Source organism: Spermophilus citellus (assembly GCF_964194105.1).
Source record: "Spermophilus citellus genome assembly, chromosome: 7".
Lineage (NCBI taxonomy): Eukaryota > Metazoa > Chordata > Mammalia > Rodentia > Sciuridae > Spermophilus > Spermophilus citellus.
In genome coordinates this window covers 160,704,635-160,713,728 of record NC_138188.1, presented here as the reverse complement: position 1 = coordinate 160,713,728, position 9,094 = coordinate 160,704,635, and positions in this window count along the sequence as shown.

Below are 9,094 nucleotides of genomic sequence, written 5' to 3'. Positions count from 1 at the left end.
TGAATTATGTCTGTTCAAGTCGCATGTCAAAGCCTTGAGCAACAAACTGGCTACATCTGAGATGGAATCGCTAAAGGTTCAGTGAGGCCATAAGGGCGGGGCCTTCATCCCACCCAACAAGGATGTTTTTAATAAGAGGCGAGGCCGCAGAGATGAACAAGGCATCCCCGGCCCAGAAAAGCCACATAAGGACATAGCTAGAGGGTGGCCATCTGCAAGCCCAGGAGAGAGGCCTCAGAGGAAATCAACCCCACTGACAAGTGCTGTCTCCAGAACTGCAAAACAACGGGCGTCCATTGTTTAAGCTCCCGTGGTTCTTCAGTACGGCAGCCCTAGAAAAGGATTTCAGTGGCCTTTACTGAACCAAAGGCTGCACCTCCCACTACTGATGCTGTGACTCAGAGTGGGAGGTGCAGGGCCCAGAGACCTTCCTCAAAGCTCCTGCTCCACCTCGGCTGTTTCTCAGAGCTTGGCCCCTGACTCCATAGGATGCTTCCACCAGCTCTTCTCCCTCCCCAGCCATAGAGGCTGAGCTTAGTACTCAGTGCTTCCTAGGCTGGTGGGAGTTTGTATGCAGACTCTGTTTTCATGGGCCAGGATCTGCCTTAGGTTGTCCTCATGTGCTTGGGACTTAAGGGTTGAAAAAATAAAGGTTGAAAAGGGGGTTGAAGTGTGGTTTGGTGGTAGAGTACTTGCCTTGCAGATACTAGGCCCTGGGTTTGATCCAATACCAAATAATTATGATGATGATGGTGTCAAATAGGTGCATAAGATAAAATTGAAAAGAGCAAAAAACCTTTCCCAACCCTTAGAGATTTACGGACAGGAGTCAAATTGCCATGAAGAAATAATGTTACTGGATCCAACTCCACCTGCTCACCACGCAAAAGCCTATACCAGAGAGATGAGAATGAGAAGCAAATCAGCTTGTTCAAGAGCTGGAATCCTGAAAAATGGGAGGGAAGCTATTGTCCACAAAACAAAGAGCAGCTTGGGGGCTCAGGCAGGCAAAAGGCTTTTGTGGGAAGAAAAGTAGCAGCCCGGTTCATTGAGCAGAAAGGGCACTTGCTTTATCATCCTGGGTCTGAGTTTTTCTTTCTCCTCTGCCAGAATAGCCAAAAGATACGCAAATCCATGGCCCACACCTCAATGTCATCTGAAAACCATCAGGTGACCCAGGCTAGGGGAGGATTACCAGCTGGGGCTCTGGGGCCACTGTTTACCTAGCTCCTCTGCCTGCAATAGTTGACTCCAACAGTTAGTGTCTCAATCATTCAAAGATAGTTTTTTTTTTTTTGGTTTTTTGTTTGTTTGTTTTTAAATTTACAGCACTGGGAAAGAGGGTGGGGTGCAGATAAAGAATAACTTTTCAAGGGACAATATGCAAAGTAGAGCTCATCTAAACAGGCAGCACCAGACACATGGGTGCTGCCATGATTTGTGTTAAAATCTTGCCAGGAACTGGATCCACCAGAGGGAACAATTTCCTGTGACTTAACAGTACCTTGCAAGGTTTGAGAAATATGAGAGTCACCGAGTTTGCCACTTGACCCGGACAATCCAATGGATGTACAGAAGTGACCATCACCCTTATGGGCAGCAGTTTCTCACCACTGGCCTTGGTGCATCGCAAGTTGCTTTCACCTGACTGAATTCTGCTCAACTGCTTCAGCCCCACCACGCCTGTGTTTCCTGTAGCAAGTCTGTACACCCACAAGATCTTCCCTTGCTTTTATTTTAACCTCTTTTTTTTTTTATCTCTTTGCTTATGGAAGAATCTTCCCTAGATTCAACAGCTGGACCTTAAGAATGGAACGGACAAAAGACAAATTAACAAGAGAAAAGGATTAATTCCAAAAGCATGCACAGGAGTTCACAAAGAGTGTGTGGAGCCTCAAGGAAGAGGCAGCCAGATGGCTGTGGTTTAGAAAAAGTGGTCTGGAGCTTCTGGGGGGGCAGGAGGCAGCAAGTTCAAGGAAGGTGCCCAAGAGGAGCACAGCAAATAAGGGCTACTGCGCAGATCTGTGAGGGAGAGTCAGGCAGCGCCTCCCCCATTGACAGGGGCCCTTGAGCATCCTCCTCTGCAGGGTGTGATGTGGGAGGGAGAGGGAAACACCTTCACAGATGGAAATTTCCTTTACCAACGTCAATTTTCTTTAGAAAAGGAGGCTTTGCTATGTTCAGAGTTTTTTCTGCATCTTCTGGTTCTTCTTAGTCCTTAACCCCCCAAAATCCATGTGCTGAAGAGGCAAGTTTGGGGTGACATACTCGGGTCCCCCGGGATCTCCCCGAGAGCCTGCCCCTCCGGCCTGTGAAAGCCCTGTGCTCAGTGAGGTTTCCTCCGCAGGGACAGGACGTCCAAGCAGCCATGCTGCAGGATTCTGACCCTGGGCCTTGTCGCCCTCTCCAGGGAGGAGGGTTTTCTTCTGGCCACCATAGGGTGTATGCCTGCGCCTTGCTGGGGACACATTCTGCAGCACCTCTCCCAGCAGTTTGAGCTTTTCCTATGCAGGAAGGAACAGATGAGTGGGCTTCCTGATCCATCCTCCCCACCAGCCTCACCCCCATCACGGCCCCCAGACCTACACTGACCAGGACGCTCCCCCAGCCTCCCACTGGGTCTTCCTGGTGGGCTCCTGGGAGAATCCACAGAAGAGTCTGTGAGTGAGTGGGAATCCCCGTGCCAGACTGTCCCCCTAGGCCTTTGCCGCTTGAGGAAACTGTGGCTGGTTTCTTCAAAGCCCTTTCATGGCAAGGCACCTCCCTGTGGTGCTGGTGCTGTCACTCCCTCCCCACTTAGATTTCCTGCTCGCTGATTGCTGCATGATCTCAGCTCTCTGAGGGTCAAGAAAAACCACGGTTGGGTAGTTTATCCTCAAAGTCTGTGACGTTCCTTCCAGCTTCCCACATTAGGCGGAAGCGGAACCCATCTCCCTTCTTAAATGACGAGTTTGTTTGTGTGTAAATGCTGAATCCAGCCCAAATGTATTCTGCAACCCATTCGAGGCCCAGCACAGTGCTGCAGTCCCCGTGCCACTTGGTGTCACGGATCCTCCTCACTAAACCACCAGGAGCCACAGAAGAAAAGAGGAGAGACCTGAACCCGCTGTGAGTCATTTCTTCTCCTCCCTGTTTGCCAGGCCTCTTGTTCAGGTCAGATGGGGCATTGAGGAAGGAGAAAATGCAGAAATGTTTTAAAGCTCAAAGGACATTTGCAATTGGATGGTCTCTGGGCCCCAAACCCTTTCCGTTTTGAATGACGATTAACTTTCAATGCTCATTTTACTAACCCAAAATTAAATTCACAGATCATTTAACTTACCTATACATCCAAACTTCAAGAGAAAAACGTCATCGGAATACCCTGCGTGTGATCTGAAGAAGTTGTTTTTGAGGTAGTACTCTGCGAACGCAGTACTCTGCAGGACCACAGCACAGGACACGAGAAGTCATCGAATCTGCACTGAGAATCACCGGAAATGCAGCAGGAAAGGACCCAGTGAACCTCTGCGTCTCCTGTAGCCACTCAGGGACTGTGAGGGGTAGGGGTGTTGGTCACCATTTCCCAAAATGTCCTTGTTGCAGTTCCTAACAAAACGAGCTTCCATCTTTCAAGACAGTCACGTTCATGGAAACTTCAGAGCTCCTTACATACATGACCAGCAGACTGTCTATTTCATATATAGTGAAATAATTATAGTGACACGTAGGGCAGGTGACGTGTAGGACAGGTGACCAGGCTCATCCTTTACATCTATGTCTCTGGGACTTTTGGAAGATTCCCAGGCCTTTTCCAGGTATGGTGGGACATCAGCTTGGAGTCAATAGCGCACCTTAACCTTTGAGAAACGTGAGCACTCACAGGCACCCTGGGAAGAGAATCAGAGCTCTCACTCACGAGCGCCTTGCTCATATGAGTCAGGTGACCCACCTTCATGAGACCACACAGCAAGTCGGGCCCAGGCTCTGAGTCTTCTTTCCAGGATTTTCCCTCCACAACATGTTTCTGGGGCTTCCAGACTCCAAACCAGGAAAAATCCAACTCTGCAGTGACCCCCGTCCAGAAAAACCTCAAGGTGATTACCCTAAGGGGCGTCTTCCAGGCACAGGTGGATGCTCCTGTACCCTGGCTTGAGATGCTTGGCACCGAGGGCAGCCAACAAGTGGAAATTGGCCACTGCTGGACTTTGGTCAACAGGCCTGGACAGCCCAGAGATCCTGAAAACAATGTTAGCAGCCGTCTAGAAGCGAAATCCGTCTTCATGTCTCGTCTCTGCTTTTGCCATAAACCATTCGTTCTACAAGTATTCACTGAGCATGAGGAACGTGCCTGTCCCCATCTGAGTAGCGTCCGGCAGGCAGAGCTGGCCCCCTTTCCCAGACTCAAATGGGAAACAGGCACCAAAGACCTACTGAGACAACAGCTAGCTCACTAGTGGCAGCTCGTGAGGGAGAAGTCCCAGGGGACATTAACACAGCAGAGGCACGAAGCCAGCCTGGGAGCTGGCAGGGCACAGGGAGGGTGTGATGTTAGGGTCCCCTTAGGGAAGTGATACAAGTGGCCCTTTTATAGGAATTAGACGTCACCCCATCAAGTCACCCCATTCAAGGACACGCTGGGAAATAAAGTATCAGAGGGAAGGACCAGAGGTCAATGAAAAGTCTCTAACCAGGAGGTAGGACGGGCGGCTGATGGGAAGCGCAGGCTGTTCCCACCTCTGATCTAGAGAGGGGCCTGTCGTCACTGGTGGCCACAAAGGAACACTGAGCACAAAGCAGGAACCTCAAACTGGAGCCCCTGCATTTGTCCCAGATTTCCTAACCCTGGTGACACAAGCAGTGGCAGAGTCAGCACCCCGCCACTGAGCTGCCCTCCCAACCGCCCAGGTCCCAGTCCAGCAGAGGAGCTCAGGCGAGCCAGCGGGTTGGCCACCTGCACACAGGAGCAGCACTGTGTCTGGTGCTGCACGACCCTCCGTGCGTAAAGTCGGGAGGCCTCAGCTCTGCCTCTTGGCTTTACTTCACCACAGCCAACTCCCACCCAGAACCACAGGGGAAAGAGCAGCCCATGTAGAGGAGAAACTTCCAGATGTCTTCGCCCAACAGAATCTGAAAGTCCCCAGCTGGTGCTGGGCAGAGTAGTCAGGAAGGGCCACGTCGTGGTGTTCTGAGCAGGAGCCAGCACGTGCCAAGGCCCTGGGAGAGCAGGGCGGCAGACCCTCCCGCCCCCCAGGACTAGAGTGGGATTCATAAGGAGGGAGCCGCGCATGGCCCATGGAGGGTGGGCCAGTGTCACTGTGTGAGGAAGAAGACACACCCTGCTCTGGAGTCAGAAAGACCCGTCAGAAGATCTGCCACAGCTGCAGGCTCCACAGCTCACCTGTTCCCAGGCCAAGTGGAGACGGAGCCATCGCTGCACTGGGTGAGAATTCAGTGAGAACCCATGAAAGGGGGCCGTGGGGGATCCCAGGGCTCAGCACACTTTTGTTCTACAAAAGGCACAGTCATCAATATTTTAGACTTTATGGGCCACACGGTCTCTGTCAATCGTGTTGCAAGACAGTAGCCACGGGCATCCGTGAGTGAGCTCTTCCTGCCTCCAGTGACCTCACCTGTGGGGCGCTGCATGAGAACTCCATCCCATTTCCACATCTTGAAACAGTCTTCACTCAATATTTTTCCACCACTTAAAAATGCAAAATCCACTCTCAGTTGGCAAGTCATAAAATATGAACAGCAGACTGGATTCGGTTCACAGCCTATAGTTTGCTATTCCTGAAGAGCCAACCCCCTTCCTGCACTCTTTACCCAAGCACAAATCTGTGGATGCACACAGTGCACACAGACATCAGCTCTGGCAAACATACACACACATCCTCCAAATAAACACACACCGTATACGTAGGCATGTTCACACACACACACACACACACACACACACGCATAACCACGCAGCACACATGGCACATGGAGATTCACACACAACATGCCAGACATGCCATAGGCACACGCTAGTGCACACCCCCGGCACATACCTGTGAAGAGGCAGAGGGCAGCGGAACCTTCCATTGGCTGCTACTGCCCAACAGGAGCCTCCAGTGCACCTAACCTGTCCAATTTGCACTTCCTGAGAAAATAAAGTACTCCATCGACTGTAGTGTTCAAAATTAGTTTTTTATTTAGACAATAATTTGTAATTATTTGAACCACCACAGCCTTTATTACCCATGAAATTGAAGCATATTATCCAATTGTTCCCAAATTAAGTTACCTGGTGAAATACCATACGTTCTTAAGGTTTCTAAAGAGAAATGGAATCAATATATTCTGCGCTCCATTTCATCAAAGAACCTACTGGAACCCTACCAACTTTCTGCTGTGTCAACTCCATATTATCACAAGGCAGGCATAAATCCCTCCGCCTGCAGCCATGGGTCTATCCCTTTTACCAACCCTGCCTGTCCCTGCAGGCTCAGGGTTCTCTGTGTTTTTAGAAATGACGGGCACCTCCCAGGAGAGGGAAGGTGACCCTGGGCTGCCGCGACCTCTGTGTTCAGAAGGAGCACCTGCTTCATAAATATTGCAGAGTGAGGTCCCCAAGGCCATCACCGCCTGTGGCGTGAATTACAGGCTGTGCCGGGTGAGAATTAAATATTTACCATCTGCAAAAACACAGCTCCCTCCATGCTGCAGGCCTGAGGGGTGGCCGCACATCCGCAGATGGAGCAGTGCAGTCCTGAGCACTGGCCACACTGGTGAGGGCACAGGCAGACTGTGCCCGTACACATGCATGAGCAGCTCTGCAGAGACCTCAGCGGTCTGCCATTTGGACCCTGCATCCTATTGATTTGGAAATGGGCACCAAAGCTCTGAGCGGCTCAAGCTCAAGGCAGCCCAATTCCTCCTCCCAATAATGTCCTCTCTGTGTAGGTGGCCTCACCCATCAGGCAGGGAAGTGGGGGACCGCCACCAGGCGGAATGTCTTCCCCTCTGACCCGCAAACATGCCCTCCTTGCCGGGAACCTGCTTCCTAATGTCCTGCCTGCCCCTCCACATCCACTGTCCACCCTTCATCCGCTAGCTGCTCTCCAGGACTGACCCCTGCAGGCCACATCAGCGGACTCTGGGGGCGTCTGGCTTCTGGTCAGGTCTGGTCAGGGGGAGGCACCAGCCGGAGACTGAGAGGAGAGACTGGGAGGCTGGAGTCCACGCACTCTGGCTCCCTCCCTGCAAGGTCTCCAAGACTTGGCTGTGTCCCTACTTAGCAACGGCTGGGAGTCTGCTCCATAGGGGTCCAACCTCTGCCCACCCTGTCAGCCTGAGGGTGGCAACAGCTTTTCCACCTACGATACTGCTGCAGTGTTGTGCATCAGCCTTGTCTCGACTGTCCTCGCAGTGCACCTTGTCCTGGGCCCTGCCAGCTGGCTCCTTGCTTAATGGGACCTTGCTTACCTGGGTCCTTGCTGACCTGGACCTTTGCTTACCTGGGTCTTTACTTAACTGGACTCTAATTCCCTGTGTCCTTGCTTCCCTGAGCTTTTGCTCACCTGGATCCTTGCTCACCTGGGTCCTTGCTCACCTGGGTCCTTGCCCACCTGGGTCCTTGCCCACCTGGGTCCTTGCTCACCTGGATCCTTGCTCACCTGGGTCCTTGCCCACCTGGGTCCTTGCCCACCTGGGTCCTTGCCCACCTGGATCCTTGCTCACCTGGGGCCTTGTCCACCTGGGTCCTTGCTCACCTGGGTCCTTGCTCACCTGGGTCCTTGCCCACCTGGGTCCTTGCTCACCTGGGTCCTTGCTCACCTGGGTCCTTGCCCACCTGGGTCCTTGCCCACCTGGGTTCTTGCTCACCTGGATCCTTGCTCACCTGGGTCCTTGCCCACCTGGGCCTTGCCCACCTGGATCCTTGCCCACCTGGATCCTTGCTCACCTGGGTCCTTGCTCACCTGGGTCCTTGCTCACCTGGATCCTTGCCCACCTGGGCCTTGCCCACCTGGGTCCTTGCCCACCTGGGTCCTTGCCCACCTGGATCCTTGCCCACCTGGATCCTTGCTCACCTGGGCCTTGCCCACATGGGTCCTTGCCCACCTGGGTCCTTGCCCACCTGGGTCCTTGCCCACCTGGGTCCTTGCTCACCTGGGTCCTTGCTCACCTGGATCCTTGCTCACCTGGGTCCTTGCTCACCTGGGTCCTTGCCCACCTGGGTCCTTGCCCACCTGGGCCTTGCCCACCTGGGTCCTTGCCCACCTGGGTCCTTGCCCACCTGGATCCTTGCCCACCTGGGCCTTGCCCACCTGGGTCCTTGCCCACCTGGGTCCTTGCCCACCTGGGTCCTTGCCCACCTGGGTCCTTGCCCACCTGGATCCTTGCTCACCTGGATCCTTGCTCACCTGGGGCCTTGCCCACCTGGGCCTTGCCCACCTGGGCCTTGCCCACCTGGATCCTTGCCCACCTGGATCCTTGCTCACCTGGGTCCTTGCTCACCTGGGTCCTTGCTCACCTGGATCCTTGCCCACCTGGGCCTTGCCCACCTGGGTCCTTGCCCACCTGGATCCTTGCTCACCTGGGGCCTTGCCCACCTGGGTCCTTGCTCACCTGGGTCCTTGCTCACCTGGGCCTTGCCCACCTGGGCCTTGCCCACCTGGGTCCTTGCCCACCTGGGTCCTTGCTCACCTGGATCCTTGCTCACCTGGATCCTTGCCCACCTGGGTCCTTGCCCACCTGGGTCCTTGCTCACCTGGGCCTTGCCCACCTGGGTCCTTGCCCACCTGGGTCCTTGCTCACCTGGGTCCTTGCTCACCTGGGCCTTGCCCACCTGGGTCCTTGCCCACCTGGGTCCTTGCCCACCTGGGTCCTTGCCCACCTGGGTCCTTGCTCACCTGGGTCCTTGCTCACCTGGATCCTTGCCCACCTGGATCCTTGCCCACCTGGGCCTTGCCCACCTGGGTCCTTGCCCACCTGGGTCCTTGCCCACCTGGGTCCTTGCCCACCTGGGTCCTTGCTCACCTGGATCCTTGCCCACCTGGATCCTTGCCCACCTGGATCCTTGCCCACCTGGGTCCTTGCTCACCTGGGTCCTTGCTCACCTGGGTCC